The following is a 6,564-nucleotide window of genomic DNA, read 5'->3' on the forward strand; positions in this document are numbered from 1 at the left end:
ATCAGGGTATTTTCTGAATTGGTGAATAAGAGTAGGGTGGCTGAGGATTGTGTGAGGAAGGCGGCAGCAGAGAAAGGGAGTTTGAGGATGCCTTTTCAGAGGCCTTCAGGGAGGAACTTTGCTCCGAGAGGTAGGAATTTCAAGCGTGGAGGCTTTGTTCCGCAGCAGACTCAGGGTCAGGGTAATTATAGAAGGCCGAATATTACCGCTAATCAAGGAAAAAGGTTTGGGAAGCAGCCACAGTAGGATCTGAATTGTCAGAAGTGTGGAAAATATCATCCTAGAGTTCCGTGTAGATTAGGACTTGGAGTGTGCTATTCCTATGGACAGCCCGGGCATATAGCCAGTAATTGCCCTGAGAAGAAGAAGTATGAGACTGGTAGGGTGCAGCAGCCGGGGAGAGTATACACCACTTCTACCATTGGTGCTGAGGGATCTGAGACACTGATTAGAGGTAATTGTGAAATGGCTGGTAAAATCTTAAATGCTTTATTTGATTCAGGAGCAAGTCATTCATTTATTGCATTTGAAAAGGCCCATGAATTAGGATTGAGAATGGTGGTTTTAGGTTATGATTTGAAAGTATATAATGCTACTCATGAAGCTATGGTGACTAGGATAGAATGTCCACAAGTTCCCTTTCGAGTACAACAGCGTGAATTTGTGCATGATTTGATTTGTTTGCCTATGACTGGTCTTGATCTCATTTTGGGATTGGATTGGTTATCCAAGAATCATGTTTTACTTGATTGTTCTGAAAAGTCAGTACAGTTTATGCCGGAAGGGTCAGAAGCACCGGTTGTGGTGAATAGTTACTATTTGAATTCTATGATAGTAAACTGTTCTGGAACCGAATGTCAGGGTATTATGTTATTAACTGCGGGAGTATCAGGTGATGATCAGAGTTTAGAGCAGATTCCTGTTGTATGTGAATTTTCAGATGTGTTTCCGGATGATATTAATGAATTTCCGCCTAATCGGGAAGTTGAATTCGAAATTGAGTTGGTGCCTGGAGCCGGTCCGATTTCAATTACTCCTTATAGGATGTCACCTTTAGAAATGGCTGAACTGAAAGCTCAGCTGGAAGATCTGTTGGGTAAGCATTTTATCCGACCAAGTGTTTCTCCGTGGGGAGCGCCAGTGTTACTGGTAAAGAAGAAGGATGGGAGTATGCGGCTGTGTGTCGATTATCGGCAATTGAATAAGATCACTGTGAAGAATAAATATCCGTTGCCTAGAATCGATGATCTAATGGATCAGTTACAGGGTGCCGGTGTATTTTCTAAGATTGATTTGCGATCCGGATATCATCAGATAAGGGTTAGAGACGAGGATATTCCGAAAACTGCTTTCAGAACCCGTTATGGTCATTATGAGTATACAGTGATGTCTTTCGGGTTAACTAATGCCCCGGCAGTATTTATGGATTATATGAACAGGATTTTTCGACCGTATCTGGACAAGTTTGTTATTGTCTTCATTGATGATATTCTCGTTTATTCTAAGTCTGAAGAGGAACATGCTGATCACTTGCGAACTGTGCTGCAAATTCTGAGAGACGGGAAGTTATATGCTAAGTTATCTAAATGTGAGTTCTGGAAGAGTGAAGTGAAGTTTCTCGGCCACGTGGTGAGTAAGCAGGGGATAGCTGTGGATCCTGCTAAGGTGGAAGCAGTGATGAATTGGGAGCGACCAACTTCAGTGACAGAGATCAGGAGTTTCTTAGGTTTGGCGGGGTATTATCGCAGATTCATTAAGGGATTTTCACAGCTCACCTTACCTTTAACTAAGTTGACTAGGAAGGATACACCTTTTATCTGGACTCCGGAATGTGAAGAGAGTTTCCAGGCATTGAAGCACAGGTTGACTACTGCACCTGTATTGGTATTACCTGAACCAAGTGAATCGTTTGAAGTGTATTGTGATGCATCTCTGAAAGGGTTGGGGTGTGTTTTGATGCAGCACCAGAATGTTGTAGCATACGCCTCACGGCAGTTAAGGCCGCATGAGATGAACTACCCGACACATGATTTAGAACTTGCTGCTGTTGTGTTTGCTTTAAAGATTTGGAGGCACTATCTCTATGGTGTTAAGTTTCATGTTTTCTCAGACCATAAGAGTTTGAAGTATCTTTTTGAGCAGAAAGAGTTGAATATGCGTCAGAGGAGGTGGATGGAGCTTCTGAAAGATTATGATTTTGAATTGAATTATCATCCAGGAAAAGCGAACGTTGTGGCGGATGCTTTGAGTCGGAAGTCTTTATATGCAGCTTGGATGATGCTACGGGAGGAAGAGTTACTGAAGGCATTTCAAGGTTTGAATTTGGGAGTTAGAGAAGAATCTGAAATTTTGTGTTTGAGTCAGTTACAGATTTCAAGTGATTTTAAATCAGAACTTCTGAGGGCTCATCGAGACAGTGAAGCGTTACGTAAGGTATTACCAGCAGTCGAACAGGAGAAACAGTGGAGAGTGTCAGAAGGTCAGGATGGTTTATGGAGATTCAAGAACCAGATTATTGTGCCAGATATTGGAGACATGCGACAGAGAATCTTAAAGGAAGCTCATAAGAGCGGGTTTTCAATTCACCCAGGGAGCACTAAAATGTATCAGGATCTGAAAGCGATGTTCTGGTGGCCAGGTATGAAGAATGATGTGGCATTGCATGTATCTAAATGTTTAACGTGTCAGAAGGTTAAGATTGAGCATCAGAGACCATCAGGGACCCTTCAGCCTTTGGAGATTCCACAATGGAAATGGGAGAGTATCGCAATGGATTTTGTGATAGGTTTGCCTAGAACCCGATCTGGTTGTGACGCTATTTGGGTGGTTGTGGATCGACTGACAAAATCAGCTCACTTTCTTCCTATCCGAATAAGTTGCATAATGGAGGAATTGGCTCGAATGTATATCAAAGAGATTGTCAGGTTACATGGTGTGCCCTCTACTATTATATCTGATAGAGATCCCCGTTTTACATCAAGGTTCTGGGGAGCTTTTCAGCGTGCATTTGGGACTCAGTTAAGCTTGAGTACTGCGTATCACCCTCAGACAGATGGTCAGTCAGAAAGAACTATTCAGACCTTGGAGGATATGCTAAGGGCTTGTGTTTTGGACCAGCCGGTAAGCTGGGACCGGTATATGCCATTAGTAGAGTTTGCTTATAATAATAGCTATCATGCGAGCATCGGAATGGCTCCATATGAGGCTCTGTATGGCAGGAAATGTCAATCTCCATTGTGTTGGTATGAAACTGGAGAAAGGAGTTTATTAGGGCCTGAGATGATAGCCGAAACGACTGAGCAGATAAAGAAGATTCGTAGTCGAACGCTTATAGCCCAAAGCCGCCAAAAGAGCTATGCTGACCAGAGGCGAAAGCCTTTGGAGTTCGAAGAAGGAGAACATGTCTTTTTGAAAGTTACACCAACCACTGGAGTGGGAAGAGCTATTAAGACTAAGAAACTGAATCCCCGTTATATTGGACCGTTTGAGATCCTGAAGAGAATTGGGCCAGTGGCTTATAGAATTGCCTTACCGCCGTATCTTTCGAATTTGCACGATGTGTTCCATGTGTCACAGCTTCGGAAGTATAATCCTGACGCAAGTCATGTTCTAGAACCAGAACCAATCCAAGTGAGAGAAGATCTAACACTCCCAGTAATTCCGGTGAGGATTGATGACACCAGTGTTAAACGATTACGCAGAAAGGAAGTATCATTGGTAAAAGTAGCTTGGAGTCGAGCTGGTATTGAGGAACATACCTGGGAACTCGAATCAGATATGCGAAAAAACTATCCACATCTCTTTTCAGGTAACTAGATTTGAATTTTGAGGGCAAAATTCTTTATTAGGTGGGTAGGATGTAAACCCCGGTTAAATTAGTTAATAAATTAGTTTTTAATAAGGAGGATTAGAAATGCAAATATTATATCAAAATAGGGTAGAGCTCATCGAAACGAGAATTTTGACACTAATTTTGAAGAAAACGGTCCAAGATTGGACCGAAAAGACCGAACCGGTTGAACCGGACCTAAACCGGGCTGTCGGTTCAACCGGACCAGCCCTTTTAAGTGAACCCAAGCCCTTCATCCCCTTCATTCCAACAGAAATGAAGCTTTCAGCTTCCAGGGGAGGGAAGAACGAGAAAACATCCCGTAACCCTCACGTTACTTTCCAAATCCCGTAACTCCTCCGTTCGAGCTCCGATCGCCGCACCGTTTGCGGCCACGCGTTCACCGCGTTGAGCTCTACATTTCTACCGGAACAATTTCATAGGTAACTTGCTATTTCACTCTCAGCTTCATCTTCCCCCAATTTTCAAATTTTAAGTGGGAATATTGAATTTCTTTGATTTCTGATGTTTTAGGATCCAATTAGCTTGAGAGAAACGTTCACTCTTGCTTATGTGAAGCTTGGGTAAGGTGAGGATACGATAATTCTATTTTATTTTCATTAAATTTGAGCTTTGAGTATTAATTTGGGTATATATGTATTATGAATGTGTATTAGGTTGAAAATAAATAATTGGAGCTTGAAATTGTGAATACTGGAACTTGGAGGAAGCGGATTAGTTGAGTTTTGAGGGGTTGTCTTGGTTTTGAATAAATAGCTTTGGTCGTTACGTGGAAATCGGCCAAGGTATGGTTTAGGTTTCTTGCATTTAATATATAATGTTCTGTGAAAACTTAGGCTAGATGACCATAGGATAAGTTGGAATGCAGGTGTATGCTTAATGTTTAGTAATTTGTTGATGAATATATTTGGTTGAAATTTATTGGATAATTAGTTATTAATCTTGGATGGTGAATGTTATTGTTGATGAACATGGTTGGTTTAGTGCTAATGATTTGGTGAATTATTGATTTGAGATATTATGTGTTAGAAGCCTAGGGTTAGTGAACTATGATCCTTAGTTGAATTTTGGTTGTTGGATTTGAATATTGTATGAATATAATTGTTAATCTGAAGTAGATTTATTGTGGTGACTGTTATGATGATGAGGAAGGGTATGATGAATTGAAAAGAAAGCAGGTTTAGACCCGAAAAGGGTGGCAAGTCCGAGTTTTAGAGGAGATGTTGCCGAAATTTTATAAAAAATTAGAGATTTTGTTTATATGATTATTTAAAAAGATTTAGATTTAAAGGTTATATGGTTTGATTTTGAGTTATTAAGAAAATGAGCATGTTTTAAGTTTAGTTCATTTGGAAAAGAATGAATTATGTTTTGAATTGGAACTATTGATGGACGGAATGAGAGGTGTGATAATGAAGGATAATGATTGAATATGATTGACATATAATGATGAATGAGATGTGATTGAGAATGATGTGGATGTTGATGAATTTTAATTGAATTATTTATATGGCTTATGAATTTGAATAATCTGAGATACGAGATTCCCTGGATTAAGTGCCGTGGCTTGCCACCACGTGTACCAGGTTGAAAACTCGATACTCTGTTGACCCTACGACGTAAGTGTGACCGGGCACTATATAAATTCCCGGGAATGTTACCCCCATTGAGCAATATTGATTATTTGAGAAAAATCTATGCATAGACTCTTGGGGATGCACGTCGGGGGACAGTCTAAGGACAATTCAGACTTGTCGGGTTGGCTGGATAACCGACAGATGAGCCTCATCAGCCATAGGACAGGCATGCATCATATGCATATTACTTGAATTACTTGCTTGTGCTCTAATTGGGTGTGCCTATCTGTATTTTCCATGCTAAATGTGTATTTGTTACCTGCAGTAGTTGTAACCTTCTTGTGTTTGCCTTTATCTGTCTATTTGTCCGTGAAAATGCATGATGGAGTTGAAGGTATGGAGGAATGGTAGCATAGGATTTAGATTTAAGGTTAAGTTAAGTTATAATTAAATATTTTTAGGAAACCACCTTTTATGGCTTCTGTTTAATACTTTAAGCTCTACAATCTGAGTGTCGACGTTCTAGGATTGCCTCTGGCATTCCCAGGACCTTATATATTATGTGTGTGGCACCTTTACCATACTGAGAACCTCCGGTTCTCATTCCATACTATGTTGTTGTTTTTCAGATGCAGGTCGGGAGCCATCTCGTTAGGCGTCTGGACTCTTAAAGCGGAGGGGTTACTGGATAGTGTTGTTGTATAGTTTTGTTGTACAGTGATGTATATATATGTACTTAGCTTTCTCTCCGCATAACTTGTCCTTTTTGATCCTCTTAGAGGTTTATGGAGAGGCAGGATTGTGTGTATGTACTTTTGGGTTTTGGATATGTATGTATATATGTGTAAATATTCTCCGGCCAGTCTTGACTTCGCAGGCTGAGTTAGGAGCTTGTTATTTTGTATCTTTGGCACTCTATTCCTACTTCTGTTATCTTATGTTTGACAGTTACAGTTTTCTTAGCATGCAAGTTAACTCGTTCCTTGAGCGTTGCGCTTTTATCTTGCGATTTTTATTTCCCCTATCCTTCAAGGCTCCTAGCATATTATAACTCTTCTGCTATTATATGTACCTATTTTATTTTAGAGGTCGTAATACCACATCACCTCTGTTTTACGACTTAAGCGTAAAGCTTTG

The 6,564-nt window shown here is 40.4% G+C and overlaps 1 long non-coding RNA gene across 1 annotated transcript; it reads left to right on the top strand.

The window, feature by feature from the left end:
• The first annotated feature begins 4,364 nt into the window (after window positions 1–4,364).
• On the top strand, window positions 4,365–6,343 carry LOC148572391 (uncharacterized). The gene is made up of 3 exons (XR_015907751.1): window positions 4,365–4,418; window positions 4,507–4,635; window positions 6,057–6,343. It is a non-coding gene; the product is annotated as an uncharacterized LOC148572391 (long non-coding RNA).
• The last annotated feature ends 221 nt before the right edge of the window (window positions 6,344–6,564 follow it).

This window comes from Arachis ipaensis, chromosome B3, assembly GCF_059453495.1.
Source record: "Arachis ipaensis isolate K30076 ecotype BB chromosome B3, ASM5945349v1, whole genome shotgun sequence".
In the NCBI taxonomy this organism is placed as follows: domain Eukaryota; kingdom Viridiplantae; phylum Streptophyta; class Magnoliopsida; order Fabales; family Fabaceae; genus Arachis; species Arachis ipaensis.